At 40.8% G+C, this 17,760-nt stretch overlaps 1 long non-coding RNA gene across 2 annotated transcripts in view; it reads left to right on the top strand.

The window, feature by feature from the left end:
* LOC139177283 (uncharacterized) overlaps nt 1–17,760 on the top strand; it is a 43,184-nt gene that overhangs the window by 390 nt on the left and 25,034 nt on the right. For both annotated transcript variants that reach the window (XR_011561773.1, XR_011561774.1), the window contains exons 2-4: nt 3–127; nt 14,453–14,571; nt 14,823–14,909. This is a non-coding gene — a long non-coding RNA (uncharacterized lncRNA). The remainder of the gene's footprint in view (nt 1–2; nt 128–14,452; nt 14,572–14,822; nt 14,910–17,760) is intronic.

A 17,760-nucleotide genomic window follows, 5' to 3' on the forward strand; every position in this document is an offset into this window, starting at 1 on the left:
AGCCCAGCCTCAAGTTTCTGTTGCGGCTCTCGCAGGTTTTGGCAGTCACCCTGCAGCATAGTGACCCCATGGCGTCCCGGGAAATGTAGTCCAGGACTTCGCCAACGGCGGGACGGACTCGGCCAAGGTAAACTGCGTTCCCTAGGCTCTGAGGCGGGGCCTGGCCTCAGCTAAATGCACAGGAGGCTGCTCAGGGTTACGCTTTGATCTGGGAGCGCTCAGATGCCCTTGAGACAAGCTGCTGAGGAACGTGTTAGGGAGCCAGAAGAGAGAACCCATAATGTGGGTTCCACAATGTGCAACATGAGTGTCTGGGACCAAAGCAGCCTCGGGAGTTTAAAGGGGAGAAATTCACAAGTCCAGACACATGAGAGAGTGGGCAAAGGAGGGTCCCAGTGTAAGACCATGATGAGATTGCGAGTGTGACTACATTTAGGGGTTAGTTGAATGAAAGAGAGACTGCATGCGGTGAGGGAGAGGTAGCATCAAGATTATGAGTGGTTTTGTGAGGATTGAGGGTCATATTGTGGGCTTGTGTGGTTGGGAGTAAGTGTGTGTGTGTGTGTGTGTGTGTGTGTGTGAGAGAGAGAGAGATCACATGATTGTGGGTCACTGTATGGGTGGCTGAGATAGTGGAAAAATCTGAATCCTCTCAGCCTCATTTCCTCTTCAAATGCAGATATTTAATCAAAAACAGAAGTAGTGACATTTGAAGATATTTGGATAAAGAGCACTAAGCAGAGAAAACAACTAAACATAAATGCTGTGGGTTAAACATAAGCCTCTCAATGGACATTTGAGCAAACTTCGGGAGATAGTGAAGGACAGGGAAGCCTGACAGACTGCTGCTGTTCATGGGGTTGCAAAGAGTCGGACACGACTGAGTGATGAACAACAAGTCATAAGCCTGGTATATTAGTGAGCAGCAACTAGGACAGTGTGACAAAGTGGAGATAGTAAATGAGGTGAAACAGCTAATGAGAAGACTGATTATGGAGAATATTTTATGAAGTTTGGTTAGTCTTGGTGAGATGTAAAAGCAATAGTGGGTTTTGAACAGAAGAGTGACATGATCTTATATTTAAAAGAAATCATTTGGAGTGCTGAGTAGAGAGTAGGGTGTAGGGGGACAAAAAAAGAAGCAGGGAACCTAGCCAATGGGCTGGTGGAATAATCCAGATAAGAGATAATGGTGACTCAGTCTAGGGTGATAGCAGTGGTAGTTATGAGAACTAGTTGGATTCTAGATACATTTTGAAGATAGAGCTAAATAGATTGGGTAATAGATTTGATGCGGGAAATGAGAGAAAAAGAGGAACCTAGGCCAACCCACATATGTTTAGATCAAGAAGCCAGAATTGTCATTTACTAAGATAAAACTAGAATGAATAAGTTTTAGTGGGTAGGTCATTGGTCTTTGCTCTGCTAAACCTCTGAGATCAGTAAGGCAAGATGAGAATTCTATGGAAATCTATTAAGATAAAACTAAATATAGTAACAGGTTTTTTGGGATTAAGTGGTGGCATCCTAGAGATACGTCCACATCCTAACTCCCAAGACCTGTGAATGTGACCTCATTTGGGAAAAAAAATGGGGGGGGGGGTCTTTACAAATGTAATTAAGATAAGGATATCTAGGTGAGATTATCCTGGATTATCTGGATGTGACTTAAATCCACTTACAATAAACAGAAGATGAGAAGACATAGAAAAAGGCCATATGAGGAAAGAGGCAGAGACTGAAGTTAAGCAGCAACAACCTAAGAACACCTGAAGTATTCCTGATTTTTGCCTTGTGTTTTGGGAATGCTTTGCTTTTTCTTGGCTTTTTACATACTTTGTAGTTTTTTTGATGTTGTTGAAAGCCATTTGTTTAGGACAGTAGTATGCAGGAAAAGGTTAACATAGCAGAGTTGAGAAAACTTATCCTTTAAAGGCCTGATTGAAGTTTGGCTCTTGATTTACAACTAGAACTTAAGATTTTGAGAAGATTACCATTATCCTAATTGATAAGAATGGCTCAGTATGTCTACAATGTTTGTTCAAACAATATAATTTATGCTAAATACTTGCTTTCCTTCTGAGAGTCTGAAATTCTGCTATGTGCCAGGCAGAGCCTGCCTACGCAGCCAGGCCCCAATGAAAATACTAGATACTGAGTTTCTAAGGAGCTCCCCTGGTTGTTACCATTTCACATGTACTGTTACAACTCCTTCCTGGGGAATTAATGGCCTTTGTGACTCCACTGGGAAAGGATCCCCTTGGAAACATGGGGCTGGTTTTTCCTGAAGTTGGCCCACTGCACCTTTTCTTTTTGCTGATTTTGCTTTGTATTGTTTTGCTGGAGTTCTCCCAGTGAATCCTTGAACCTTGGAGGGAGGGTTAATCTTGGAGTCTGGCAACGCCATAGAAACTGAGGAAAATAATTTTTATACCTGAATTGGCATATATTTCCTTCTGTAAAGCCTTTAGTGTGGAGTTTTGAGTTAATCTAGTTAGGAGTTTTAACAACTAAGCAAATTCATACAGTTTCATTGTATTTATGTAAATTTCAAAGATAAGTGTTATCTTTGAAAGGTATTATTATATTAACAAGACAGTGGTCAGTTGGTGTCTTGGGATCAGAAATGATCAGAGGGGGTGGGCATTTCTCCTTGAGATACCAACAAGGTTACCAACATACCAAGATTCTCCACTTGTATGACGTTACCCTGAACTTACACATTCTATGTACTTTTCTTCAGGTATTTTCGATTTCACAATTAAAATATTAAAAGATTACCTGATGATTTTGAAAATATTGAAAGAATTACTCCTCCATCAGAAAGTTTGGACATACATCTAAGTGATAAGCACAGTTCAAGAGGGAGGGGACACATGCATACTTACGGCTGATTCATGTTGTACAGCACAAACCAACAACATTGTGGAGGAATTAACCTCCAATTAAAAATAAAAAAATAAATGATAATCTCATAAAAAAGGATGCAAGTGAAAAACAGCTGGCAAGTATTATTTTCAGCAAAAATAATAGCTCAGACATGAATAATATTTATAAAATACTAATGTAACCATGAAAATTAATTTAAACCACTTTAAGTGTAATTGTAACAAGGTAAGTGTTTGCTGTTGTGAAGGATACTGGAGGAGGTGCTCCCATGTCTTCTCAGACAGGGGACACTCCTCCCCCCCTTGCCCCAGTTCAGTTCAGTTCAGTTCAGTCGCTCAGTCGTGTCCGACTATTTGCAACCCCATGAATCGCAGCATGCCAGGCCTTCCTGTCCATCACCAACTCCCGGAGTTCACCCAAACTCATGTCCATCGAGTCCGTGATGCCATCCAGCCATCTCATCCTCTGTTGTCCGCTTCTCCTCCTGCCCCCAATCCCTCCCAGCATCAGGGTCTTTTCCAGTGAGTCAACTCTTCTCATGAGGTGGCCAAAGTATTGGCATTTCAGCCTCAGCATCAGTCCTTCCAGTGAACACCCAGGACTGGTCTCCTTTAGAATGGACTGGTTGGCTCTCCTTGCAATCCAAGGGCCTCTCAAGAGTCTTCTCCAACACCACAGTTCAAAAGCATCAATTCTTTGGTGTTCAGCTTTCTTCACAGTCCAACTCTCACATCCATACATGACCACAGGAAAAACCATAGCCTTGACTAGATGGACTTTTGTTGGCAAAGTAATATCTCTGCTTTTTAATATGCTATCTAGGTTCATCATAACTTTCCTTCCAAGGAGTAAGTGTCTTTTAATTTCATGGCTGCAGTCACCATCTGCAGTGATTTTGGAGCCCCCCAAAATAAAGTCAGCCACTGTTTCTACTGTTTCCCCATCTATTTCCCATGAAGTGATGGGACCAGATGCCATGATCTTAGTTTTCTGAATGTTGAGCTTTAAGCCAACTTTTTCACTCTCCTCTTTCACTTTCATCAAGAGGCGTTTGAGTTCCTCTTCACTTTCTGCCATTAGGGTGGTGTCATCTGCATATCTGAGGTTATTGATATTTCTGCTGGCAATCTTGATTCCAGCTTGTGCTTCATCCAGCCCAGCATTTCTCATGATGTATTCTGCATATAAGTTAAATAAGTAGGGTGGCAATATACAGCCTTGACATACTCCGTTTCCTATTTGGAACCAGTCTGTTGTTCCATGTCCAGTTCTAACTGTTGCTTCCTGACCTGCATATAGGTTTCTTATGAAGCAGATCAGGTGGTCTGGTATTCCCACCTCTTTCAGAATTTTCCAGTTTATTGTGATTCACACAAAGGCTTTGGCATAGTCAAGAAAGCAGAAATAGATGTTTTTCTGGAACTCTCTTGCTTTTTCCATGATCCAGCAGATGTTGGCAATTTGATCTCTGGTTCCTCTGCCTTTTCTAAAACCAGCTTGAACATCTGGAATTTCACAGTTCATAAACTGCTGAAGCCTGGCTTGGAGAATTTTGAGCATTACTTTACTAGCGTGTGAGATGAGTGCAATTGTGTGGTAGTTTGAGCACTCTTTGACATTGCCTTCCCTGGTGGCTCAGACAGAAAAGCACATTCCTACAATGTGGGAGACCTGGGTTCAATCCCTGGGTCAGGAAGATCTCCTGGAGAAGGAAATGGTAACCCACTCCAGTATTCTTGCCTGGAAAATCCCATGGACCGAGAAGCCTGGTAGGCTACAGGCCATAGGGTCACAAGAGTTGGACACGACTGAGCGACTTCATTTTCACTTTTCTTTGGGATTGGAATGAAAACTGACCTTTTCCAGTGGTGCCCCATAAATCCTCCCCTTCATCCAACCCTCAGGGATTGTGGGATAAGAAGTGTCCTCCCGTCCAGGCGGAGACTCAGGACCTTTCTGCCAACCAGTGTGTCAGATGCCCAGGAGGTGAGCTTGTGATGAGAATTACACCCTCCTTCCAGAAGTGTGTCCACAGCTCTGGACTACATTTCCCAGGGGGCTTCGCGTTCACGGCTGCTTTCTGTCGAAAGATGGCTTGGGCTTCTTGTCCTAGTTTCCACAGAAGGGTACCAGTTTGTGGAGAAAGAGCTGCGTGGAGTCCTAGGTTGAAACTTGTGTTCTAGACGCGGCCTGGAACTGGTTGACGCTTTGCCACAGATATGAGGCAATGTGAGGCCGATGGTCTCTGCAGAGCGAAGGGATAAGATCCAAGACCAAGGTCTGTGATTTGAGACCTCTGGGCTTTTAAAAGTTTGTCCAGGCTCCGGACTACATTTCCCAGTGTCCACCATACCGGAGGCAACATTCTGTCCGCACCCTCGCTGGTTCAGGACCATAGGAGGGATAGCCCGCGAGTCCCTGAGGAATATCCACAGCTTGAGGGAACCTTAAAGTCGGGTGAGTCTAAGACCTGGGAGCGGAGTGAACCCTGAGAGGCCCAGGCCGCGGGGGAGGGCAGTGAGGGACTAAAGTTTTCAGAGTTTGAGGCTTTACCAGCAATGGGATGTGGGAGGGACGATGGTGGGAAGTTGCGTGTGTGTATCCGCGCGCTCGAGGGATCCTGGCAGCGAACCTTGGGTGCTTGTGTGAAATTGGTGCAGGAGCAAGGTATGGGTACCGTGGATGGATGTGTGTGTATAGTGCGATGGGGATGAGAGCTGTATGTGATTGTAATGGACCTTTTAGATGTGACTGTGCACATGTATGATTGTGACTGTATCACCAAGTCGTGAACGTGTGTGTAAAGGTGGTAAATGTGGCAGCAGCTGTGGGGCCAGAGACAAGGAATTCAGCATTGCATTTAGTCACCTTCACAGTCTTTCGTGAAGGTGTGGGAAGTAGTTTCTGTGGGGGCTGCTTGGATTGGAGTAGGATAAGGTAAAATGAGGCTAGAGGAATGGGAGACTGTAGACCACATATTCGAAGAGTTTTTCTGTAAATATGAGTAAAGAAATGGAACAGCAGCTGGGGAGGGAGAAATAACAACCTATCAGTATGGTAGCGGGACTGAGCCATGAGAGAAGGAAAAGTGGTTGTACCGGTAAGGAGTAAGCCAGGCTCATCTGTAGGTGTCCTGAAATTGCAAGAATAAAAGAAGGGTAGTAGTCTATGGGCTCCCCTGGGTAGCTCAGTGGTAAACAATCCTCTTGCCAATGCACGAGACAGGAGATGGATCCCTGGGTTGGGAAGATCCCCGGAGAAGAAAATGGTAACCCACTTCAGTATTCTAGCCTGAAAAATCCCGTGGACAGAAGAGGCGGGCTGCAGGCCCTGGGGTGGCAAAAGAATCCACTGAACAACAAATCACAATTAGCAACTGAACAAATAGCATTGTACAGGGTAAGCCATGAGCTCAAGTTTTGAAAAAACAAAGGGAAAGAAATACCCTGTATTTGGTAGATGTCAACAACAGTATGGCTGTTATGGGAGTTAAATATGGTCTCTTGGCATGAAATTCAAAGGTAGAGCGTTTGTGGAGAAGAAAGTCTGAAAGTAATAAGAGCAAGGAGAACACCTGCCCCACTTAAAGACCCAGTGGCAAGAGGCTGTTGCGGGTGGAAAACATTGAGAGGGCTACAGGAGTCCTCTGGAGAAAGCCACGTTTCTCTTAGACCCAGAAAGGTGAAAGGATTGTTCAGGGAAGTGGTTGAAGATAAAAGAGGGGTTTGTTACTCTGAATTCCAGAGGGCATACTGGAAAGTCTCAGGAATTGAGGGATGAGAAAATGGGACGTCCAACTGATGGGGAATATAATATCTGTAAAGAGAGATCACCAAGGAGCCTAGGGCTTATTACAATATGATGGGCATAAACATGGGTACAGGGGATACTGATGCTTATTCTGATTGGATTCACAGCTGTGTTGGAGAGGTAGTATTGGGGTAGAATGAGGTGGACTTTTGAGTATTCCCTTGAAAAGAGGAAAGTCAAGGATAGAACATTTAAGAATGGTTGGAGTAGGCAGAATAATGTCCCTGCAAAGATGTCCCTGTCCAGACCCTGGGCACCTATGAATATGTTAATTACAAGGCAAAAGGAACTGTGCAAGTGGGATTAAATTAAGGATTTTGAAGTGGGGAGATTATCCTAGACTATCTCTTTGGGCCCAAACTAATCACTTGGATCCTTAAAGTCAGTGGACTTTTTCCAGCTGAATTTGAGTTGCAGGGAGATGTGATCACAGAAGAATGGTTAGAGAGATACAAAGTTGCTGGTTAGATCAAGGAAGTTAGCCTCAAGCCCAGGAGTGTTGGTGGCCTCTAGGAACTGGAAAACTTAAGGAAATTAATTCTCCCCTAGAGCCTGTAGAAAAGAACACAGCCTTGCCAACACCTTGCTCTTCTTACTTAGCTGAGTGAGAACCATGGCAGACTTCTATCTAACTGTAGGGTGATTAATTTTTATTGTTTTAAGCCACTGCATTTATGATTGTTTGTTACTCAGTAGTAGAAAACTTGGAGAAGGCAATGGCAACTCACTCCAGTACTCTTGCCTGGCAAATCCCATGGGCAGAGAAGCCTGGTTGGCTGCAGTCCATGGGGTTGCTAAATGTTGGACACGACTGAGCGACTTCACTTTCACTTTTCGCTTTCATACATTGGAGAAAGAAATGGCAACCAACTCCAGCATTCTTGCCTGGAGAATCCTGGGGACGGGGCAGCCTGGTGGGCTCCCATCTCTGGGGTCGCACAGAGTCGGACACAACTGAAGTGACTTAGCAGCAGCAGCAGCAGTAGCAGCAGTAGAAAACTAATACAGTGGTATAGTTTCTTAGACTCAGCGTCATGGAAGGGTTTGAACCATGTGTCATGAGAGGAACTCAACGTTTATTGATAAAATTAAGGACTTTAGGTAAAGCACATAGGCCCACTCTTGTATTGCTTTGCTGCATTATGATATTGAAATTTAATGAATTTTTATTTGTGATCTAATATATGGTCAGTCTATAGGTATGTTTTGCACTTGATTTATCTTAAATTGAGAAAAATATATTAAAATTCATTTTAACATGAATTATCAATGAAATTAATTATCAGTGAAATTTTATCTTGCATCAACCTGTAACTTCTGCTTTATGAAAGTTCCACTATTAGTTGATATATATTCATAATTATTATATGTTTATTGTGAATTGTAAACTTTAGTATTTTAGCATCCTCAAGATCATAGCCCTTGGTTATTTTGTTTGTTTGCATTTGCCTTGTATATATTTCTTCATAATTTATAAAGTAAATCTTTTATTGAAGTTTATCATATATATAGACAAGTGTATACACAGTGATGCAAACAACCAATAAAACCAAAATGGTACACCTTGAATCACCACAAAGGGAACACCCATGTAATAAGCATGCAGATCAAGAAATAAACCATTGCCGGCATTCCAGAAGCCCCTGTTGTGCTCCTGTTCAGTCAGTAGATTCCCCAAAGTAACCACCATACATCAGTTTTGTCTGTTTTTGAACATATATATACGTGGAGTCATACAGTATAGAGCCTTTTGTGTTGACTTCTTTGTTCAACATTATGTTTGTGAGATTCATTCATATTGTTTCATGTAAATTTAGCTTACTGTTTGCCTTGCTAAATGCACTGGTATTCCAGCGCATGAATATACCAACTATATTTGTCCATTCAACAGTTGTTATACAGTTGGTTGACATTTGGCCTGTTTCCAGATTTGGACTTTCATGAATAATGATGCTAGAAGCATTCTTCCACTTGTCATTTTCTGTTCATTTGTATTTGTTTCTTAGGTCTATTTCTAGAGAAACTTGCTGGATCATAGGGTACATGAATCTGCTTAAGCAGATACAGTCTGTTTTCCAAAATGCACAAAATCAGTACTCCAATCAACAGTTTATGCAAGTTTCAGTTGCTTCACTTTCTCATTAACACATGGTATTGTCAGACTGTAAAATTTTTGCCAATATGGTGGATATATATGCAGAGTGGTATTGCGCTGTGGTTTTCTTAACTTATGACTAATGAAGTTGAGTGCTTTTGTTTTAATGTCTCTTGACCACATCCTTCCCAAAGGATATCTTCGTTTGGCAAATGCCTGTTTAAGTCCTTTGGCCTTCCTTTGTGGAGTGTCTGTTCAGGTTCGGGGCAGCTTGTCTGCCTTTTTACTGTTAATTCTTAGGAGTTCTTTATTTGGGGTTCTGTAGTTTGGATATGAATCCTCATCAGCTGTGTGTATTGCAAATAATATCTCCCAGTCCATTTTCACTCCTTTTCTGAGAAATTACTTTTTAAAATATAGTCTGAAAAACATATAATCTGAATTATTTTTTCCCTTTGTGGTTTGTGCTCTCTGTACCATGTTAAGAAATCTTAATTCTCTCCTTTGATTTGTATTCCATCTCTAGAGGCTCTGCTTAGTTGCAAGTTGGATCACTTCTCTTTTTTTTAATTAATTTGATTAAAGTGTAGATGATTTCCAGTGCTGTGTTAATTTCTGCTGTACAGCAAAGTGACTCAGTTATACATATATTCTTTTTCACATTCTTTCCCATCATGGCATATCATCGGATATTGAATATAGTTCCCTCTGCTATGCAGTAGGTCCTTGTTCATCCATCCTATATATATAATAGTTTACATCTGCTAATCCCAAACTCCCAATTCTCTCCTACCCTCCCCCACACCCCCCCTTGGCAACTACAAGCCTATTCTTTATGTCTGTGAGTCTGTTTCTGTTTTGTTAGATACATTCTTTTGTGTCATATTTTAGATTCCACATATAGTGATACCATATAGCATTTGTCTTTCTATTTCTGACTTACTTCCCTTAGTATGATAATGTCTCGGTCCATCCATGTCTTTGCAAATGGCATTTTTTCATTCTTGAAATGGCTGGGTCGGATTCCATTGTATATGTATATGTACCACATCTTCTTCATCTATTCATCTGTTGATGGACACTTGCGTTTTTTTCCATGTCTTGGCAATTGTAAATAGTGCAGCTATGAATGGGGGGCAGGGATATGTATCTTTGCAAATTATAATTCTGTTTGGATATATGCCCTGGATCGGGATTGCAGGATCATATGGCAACTCTATTTTTAGTTCTTTGAGGAATTTCCATTCTGTTTTCCATAGTGGCTGCACCAATTTACATTCCCACCAAGAGCGTAAAAGGGATTTTCTTTCTCCACACCCTCTCCAGGATTTATTATTTGTGGCTATTCCAACTAGGGGGCTTCCCAGGTGGCTCAGTGGTAAAGAATCTGCCTGCCAGTGCAGGAGACACTGGAGACGTAAGTTCAATCCCAGCATCAGGAAGATGCCCTGAAGAAGGAAATGGCAACCCACTCTAATGTTCTTGCTTGGAAAATCCCAAGGACAGGGGAGCCTGGTGGGCTATAGTCCATGGGGTCACAAAGAGTCTGAAGCGACTGAGCATGCGCACGTGCATCCTGGCAGATGTGAGGTGATACCTCATTATAGTTTTGATTTGCATCTCTAATTAATTAGTGATGATGAGCATCTTGTCATGTGCCTGTGTCTTCTTTGAAGAAATGTCATTTAGATCATCTGCCTATTTTTCGATTGGATTGGTTTTCTTTGTTGTTGTTATTGAATTGTATGAGCTGTTTGTATATTTTGGAATTTAAGCCTTTGTTGGTTGCATCATTTGCAAATACTTTCTCCCAGTCTGTAGGTTGTCTTTTTGTTTTGTTTATGGTTTCCTTGCTGTGCAAAAACATAAGTTTGATTAGGTCTCATTTGTTTATTTTTGCTTTTGTTTCTATTGTCTTGGGGGACTGACCTAAGAAAACATTGGTATGCTTTATGTCAGAGCATGTTTTGCCTATGTTTTCTTCTAGGAGTTTTATGTTGTCTTGTCTTATATTTAAGTCTTTAAGCCATTTTTGATTTATTTTGTGTGTGGTGTAGGGGTGTGTTCTAACTGCCTTGATTTACATGTGGCTCTGCAAGTTGAACCACTCTTTTATTTTTTTCTTTCTATAGTTGTTTCTGTTTCATTTTGTTCCATTTGCTAATGTTCATATCTCTTGTTCCATGCTGCACTTTCTGTAGTATTTGTCATACCTTTTGCTCTTTGTAGTTTATTTTTCAAGTCTGAAGTGGTTTTGCCTAATATTCTCTTTCATTCTTGAATTCTACTAGCTTTTATATGTGGTCTGCCTCTCACTTCCTCCTCTTTCCTGAAATCATTGTACCATTAGTGCATGTAGTTTTGTTTCTGAGCTGTGATTGTACCATAAATTCTTATAATTCATATTGAAATGTTGGGTAATAATTTTAATCTTCTCTGAAATTTTTAGTGAGTTTTCTTTATACATAGGGAATTGGAGCACTCTTCAAACTTTTATCTAACTATATTTTTGGACACAGTGTTTCTAATTTTGTTTTTGGAATGTGAGGTTTTTTTTTTTTTTTTTTGGTATATTTGGCACTGGCACTTTCCTATGAAAAGATGAATGGGGCAGAGGTTCTGCTCAAGAGTTCCTTCCTCTGTTTCTGCAGTAGGAAATAGTTTCTTTAAAAGCTAGCCCCTCTGAATAGTCAGGCCTTCTTTGCTGTTTACGACCTAACCTGGTTCAGGAAGATTCCTACTATCAGCTCTGAGTTTCACAGTGTCTTTTTTGCTGAAATTAAAACATATCATCAAGCTCCCATTTCAATGAAGCTAGCATTACCCTGATTCCAAAATCAAGCAAAGCGTATCTCGTATAAATATGATACAAAATCCTCAACAAAATACTAATAAACCAAATTCAGCAATGTATAAAATGAATTATACAACATGATTGAGTGGAATATATCCCACATATGCAAGGTTATCTGAGCATCCAAAAATAAACTAATGTAACAGCTGAAGGACACAGGATTTCTTTTTGAGGTGATGAAAATATTCTGAAATTGACTTGCAGTGGTTGCACATATGTTACTTTGCTAAAAAAAAAAACAAAAAACCACTGAACTGCTTACTTTAAATGCGTTAATTGTAGGGTATATGGATTTTATATCAGTTAAGCTGGCAACCCACTCCAGTACTCTAGCCTGGAAAATCCCATGGACGGAAGAGCCTGGTAGGCTGCAGTCCATGGGGTTGCGAAGAGTCAGACACGGCTGAGCGACTTCACTTTCACTTTTCACTTTTGTGCACTGGAGAAGGAAATGGCAACCCACTCCAGTGTTCTTGCCTGGAGAATCCCAGGGACGGGGAAGCCTGGTGGGCTGCCGTCTCTGGGGTCGCACAGAGTCGGACATGACTGAAGCGACTTAGCAGCAGCAGCAGCAGCAAGCTGCTTAAAAAATAAAAGAATACAGCCTATGTATTTTGAATTTTTCCACCTTGAATCCCTCTGTCATCTCCATGCCTCTTTTTACTACCTGCACCATCAGTCACTTCCTTTTCATAGCATTTCTGCTTACAGAAACTCTAATTCAGCGTGGTCTACTCCTCATAAGAATGAATATTTCTTAAGTCTTCTTTGAGAAAATGTCTCTTTAGATCCTCTACCCATTTTTTGACTGGGTTTTTGATATTGAGCTGTTTATATATTTTGGAGATCAATCCCATGTTGATTGCATTGTTTGCAAATATTTTTCCCATTCTGTAGGTTGTCTTTTCATTTTGTTTATCATTGCCCTTAGTTTTGTCATGAGAGTGCTTTAGATGAAAATGAGTCAGTAAGTTTTATATACTTTGGTTGGACATGGGGGAGATAAAAGGCCACTGTCCTACAGGGATACACAGGAAGGCCCTGGGCAAACTCACGGGGCTCCCAGATTGGAAAATTCCCCCTGGGGGATGTCTAACTTGGGGTCCTTTTTGTTAAAGGGGCTATTCAGAGCAAGTCAGAATGTCCTTATCTCATATTCTGAATATTCTGATCCTTGTCATGATTTATCATAACTGATTGGACTGAAACTTCATCCTGATGTAGTTTAGTGTCTTGGGTTTTGGGTAGGGTCAGAATTTCTGCAGATTCCCTCTGACCTTCCTTCAGGGAATAAAATGGTATTCTTAGTCCATTTGAAAGCTCTGAGGAAAGCCTGACCTCTTAGGATTCCTTCCCTCTAGCTCCACTTTTTCAAAACTGCTTCAACTACATGAGAAATCCAGAAGACTGAGTGACTCTTGGAATTTTAAGTTATGGCCCATGTGAGTTGGAATTGCTTCTCTCCAAAAATACAACTATTTATAGTAATAATATAGAGTTTCCCTGCTGGCTCAGATGGTAAAGAATCTGCCTGCAATGCAGGAGACCTAGGTTCAGTCCCTGGGTCAGGAAAATCCCCTGGAGATGGGAATAGCTACCCACTCCAGTATCCTTGCCTGGAGACTTCCACAGACAGAGGAGCCTGGAAAACTAAAGTCCCTGGGGTCAGACATGACTGAAGTGACTTAGCACGCACGCACAATTATAATAAGATAACCATTTATACTACATCATGTGAATATTTTTATTCCTTATTCTTAAACTGCTTACCTGACTCACTATTCAACATGGTAAGTGGTATTTGTGAAACAGTTTAGTGCCTTCTCTGTATGTCCCTCTTCTCTCCAACATGGCATTCAATACCTCTTGTATCCTAATATTTTGACAGAGCACTGAAGGAGGAGAAATATATTCCCTTAAAGGAAATAGTAGAGACTTTTAAAGATCAAACTGTGGCTCCTGAGTCATTCTGCTGTGTACCTGAAACTATCACAACATTGTTAATTGACTGTACTCCAATGTAAAATAAAATGTTAAAAGACAACAACTGTGGTTCATCAAAGTGGAATTGAGTGACTAAAAAGGACACACTATATGAAAGCTTTTATTTACCCTGTATGATGGGGTGTTTCATTTAGGAAAGATAGAGTCAGTGTTAGTTGGTATTCATTTTAGTAGTGGCACTTTGTCATGCTTTTAGATAGAGGATATATAAGAAGAGGTTGAGTTCAGAGAGATGTGGGATCTTGCCAAGAAACCAATGAGAGGTTAATATCATTAAAAAGAAGAAGTGAAGATAGTCAGCTACTTAGCTGATAGCCTAGAGATTTTATACATGCTCCACAGAAAATGGAATTCAGTTAGGGAGTATAATCTCTTAAGAATCCTTTCAAATTCAACTAATAGAAAATTCAAATAAAAGAAGGTGAAAGAAAAAAAAAAACAACACTTCTCTCATACAATAAATTTGAAGTTAATTATTCCAGGCTAGTGTAGCCTCTTGGTGGTATCAACAACAAGAACTCATATGATACCTGTTTTTCTGGGCTACCATCCAGTTGTCTTGCTGTTTGTTACAGGAAGGTCAGAACATTGTTGTGACTGACAACAGGAGATTTTAAGCGCATATAGGCACTTGGCTTCAGGGACACTAATTTCCCTGTTGTTTCCCCCTCTACCCTAGAGGCAGCCAAGTCCAGTTTTTGCTGAATGTGTATACCTCTTCCTGCAGTGCCCTTTTCCATCTTTTCCCTGCCTATCTAAAAGATTTACTTCACCATTGATATTTGGGTTTGTCATTTTAGCAGCTGATGATGTTCAGCTGCAGACTTCTCTCAAGAGGAATGGGAGTGCCTGGACTTAGAACAGAGACATCTGTACAGAGATGTGATGCTGGAGAACTACAGCAACCTGGTCTTGCTGGGTAAGCTTCAGAATTTCACCCCAGAAATCCCTGATTTCTACATTGTGAATTTTTGGATTGTCTTTCGAGTATCTCAGGGGAGATATTTCTGGGGAAATGGTGTGTGCTTTGTACATTTCACAGTAAGTCATCATCTTTGGGAACCTCCATCTTCCCCATCCTTTATGCCTTTTTCTCGCCCATCCTAGTAACTAAGGGACTTAGGAAACCCTTACCAGGTGGTAATTTCCTATTTCTTATTTTTTGACCAGGACTTTGCATTTATCAGCCAGAAGTATTCTCTTTACTGGAGAAGGGAAGAGAGCCCTGGATGGCTTTGAAGGATGAGACTTGCCCAGGTGAGTGAGGGCTGAACAAGGAGGCCATCACTGCAGATAACAGCCCAAATGTTTAGTGAGGCAGCAGCATCTCTATAATATTGGCCTAGAGTTTCCTTCTCAGAGGCCAAAAGCCTGTGGATAAAGGCCTGAAACCTAGAAATAAAAGTAACCTTTTCCATGTGAAGTTCCAAATGAATCTTCTCTTCACCTCCAAATACCACTCCATTTCCGTGCTCTCATTTTTCCTTCACGTTACAGAAAGGTAGGTGCCATTGTTTTTCTCCAGTGGTCAATGGTTTAGGGTCTGTTTCTTCCCATTTCTCTGCCCCCCCCCCCCATTTAGATATTTGTAAATTTCTTCACTCACTAAAAAAAAAATTTTGACTCTATTTTTCATTTTACCTGTTACCTCTTGAATTTCTTTTATTTTGCATAGTTTTTGCTTACTGCTACATTTCCTTCATTAATTAATTCTTTCTTTTAAGCAACGTTTATTAATTTTTCTAATTTCATTTTAGGTTAAGAAGGGTTAACAGAGAATCTGTAATCAATTAAGAAATGTGGTATTCTTTTCTATGACTGGAACAATTTCATTAACTTCTGCAAAGCAGTCTGTATATTAAGGCCTCATAGGCTGCTTTGTTATGATTTCTGGTTACAGTGAAGAGGAAATGGCAAGAGAGAGGTTAGGGCTAATGAAAGACAATAAGCAGAGAATACAGTGTCGTAAAAAGCCAGTCCTGCCTGTCAAAAGGAAGCAAGGGGTATATTTGGCAAGAGGATGGTAATTGGTGAATTTTCTATTATAGGCAAGCATCAAATTGAAATAATTTACTCTTGAAGCTTCTTTTTTATTTAAAATATCACGGAAGGAAATTTAATTCCTTATTGGAGTCATGTAGTGGCTCAGTTGGTAAAGAATCTGCCTGCAATGCAGAAGACCCAGGTTCAATCTGTGGGTCAGGAAGGTACCCTGGAGAAGGGAATAGCAGCCCACTCCAGTATTCTTGCCTGGAGAATTCCATGGACAGAGGAGCTGGTGGGCTATAGTCCATGGGGTCACAAAGAGTTGGACATCCCTGAGTGACTAACACTTCTAAATTTCTGAACCTAAATTGATGTGTTTCTTTAAATTTAATTAATTAATTAATTTATTTTTGGCTGTGCTGAATCTTCACTGCTGCATGGCCTTTTCACTAGTTGTAGTGAGCAGGGTCTACTCTTTGTTGCAGTGCACAGGCTCCTCATTGTGGTGGCTTCTCTTATTGTGGGTCACAGGTTCTAGGGTGCAGGTTTCAGTAGTTGTGGCTTGTGGGCTAATAGTTGTGATTCCCAGGCTCTACAGCACAGGCTCAGTAGTTGTGGTGCGTGGATGTAGTTGCTCTGCGGCATGTGGGATCTTCCTGGATCAGGGATTGAACCTGTGTCTCCTGCATTGGCAGGCAGTTTCTTAACTGCTGGACCACCAAGGAAGCTTGAACGTAGTTATTTTTAAACTCTGTCTCATAACTCCAATATTTAGAATCCCTATAGATCTGTTTCTGCTCTCTGTTGTTTCTATAGTTTCTGCATTCATGTTGTATGGTTATTTTAATTTTGTGCCACACTTATCTGCAAAATGTGAAACTAATGACTAGGTTATCTTCCTTTATAGAGAACTTTTATGCTGCAAAGTTCTGAAACATTTTTGTTGTTACGTCAATTGATTGCCCTCCTTGGGCACTGGGATAATTTGAAACTGATCTGTAGTTCCTGTGTAGGTCTGCCTCTCTCTTACCCACATTCCTAGGTTGTGATCCTTGAGTTATAAGTCAGCATGAGAGATGTTTAGGACACCCCCTGTAGACCAACCCTAGATACCAATCTCTATTACTTTAGTCTTGAGAGATGTTGTGTGTTCTATCAGTCTCTAAGTCAATGACCCTGATGCTGGCAGAGATTGAAAGCAAAAGAAGAAGGGGGCAGCAGAGGATGAGATGGTTGGATAGCATCATCAACTTAATGGACATAAGTTTGAGCAAACTCCAGGAGATAGTGGAGGACAGAGGAGCCGGGATTGCTACAGTCCATGGGGTCTCAGGGAGTCGGACACGACTGAGTGGCTAAGACATGGAATTGCAAAGAGTCCAATATGACTGTGATACTGAACAACAACAAAGCCAAATGCTAATACCAGTACAATTTCAATAATAGAAATTGGATAAGCCCTTCAGCATATTCACCTAGTAATAGTTGTAGTATTTTCTTGCTTTGTTCTTCTAAAATATTTTACCAGTAAGTTTGATATCCCGTGGAGGTTTGGTAAAGGTCATTAAGCATTTTATGCTTGAGGCATAAAATCAAATGGAAGAGCAGTGCTATAAACTCAAGAAATAAACAGAAACACCTTGGTTGGGATCATCTGACAAAATATGACTTGGCTAAGCCCAGTGGAGAAAATGAGCAAGGCGAAGTATTTAAATGTGCAAAGACAAATGAGTAGGTAGGTGTGATTTTCCATTTCTCTGAACTAGCATATATATGCTTTTGTTTGCTCTTACCTGTACAGAAAGTGATATAGAATTATGTGTACTCATTTCAGTAGAGATGAAAGGGATTGGACAATGAGGTGTATTATCACTATGTTGTTATCACATCATCCCAATTGTGCTTCCTGGTTCCTGATTTTTTTGGTATTATCCGTTACTCCATCCTTTGGCTCCCTTTGCCCTTCTTTGACCTGTAGTATATATATTTTTTTAACAGAATTATTTTTTTAATGCCTAACGTGCTAAATGTTGATTATACCATACTGGGTAAAGTAGTCTTACGTCTTTAAATTGATATCCCATGATTGGTGTAGTACCTGAACAATCTATTTTTATTGTTG

Source organism: Bos indicus, chromosome 18 (assembly GCF_029378745.1).
Source record: "Bos indicus isolate NIAB-ARS_2022 breed Sahiwal x Tharparkar chromosome 18, NIAB-ARS_B.indTharparkar_mat_pri_1.0, whole genome shotgun sequence".
Classification (NCBI taxonomy): Eukaryota; Metazoa; Chordata; class Mammalia; order Artiodactyla; family Bovidae; genus Bos; species Bos indicus.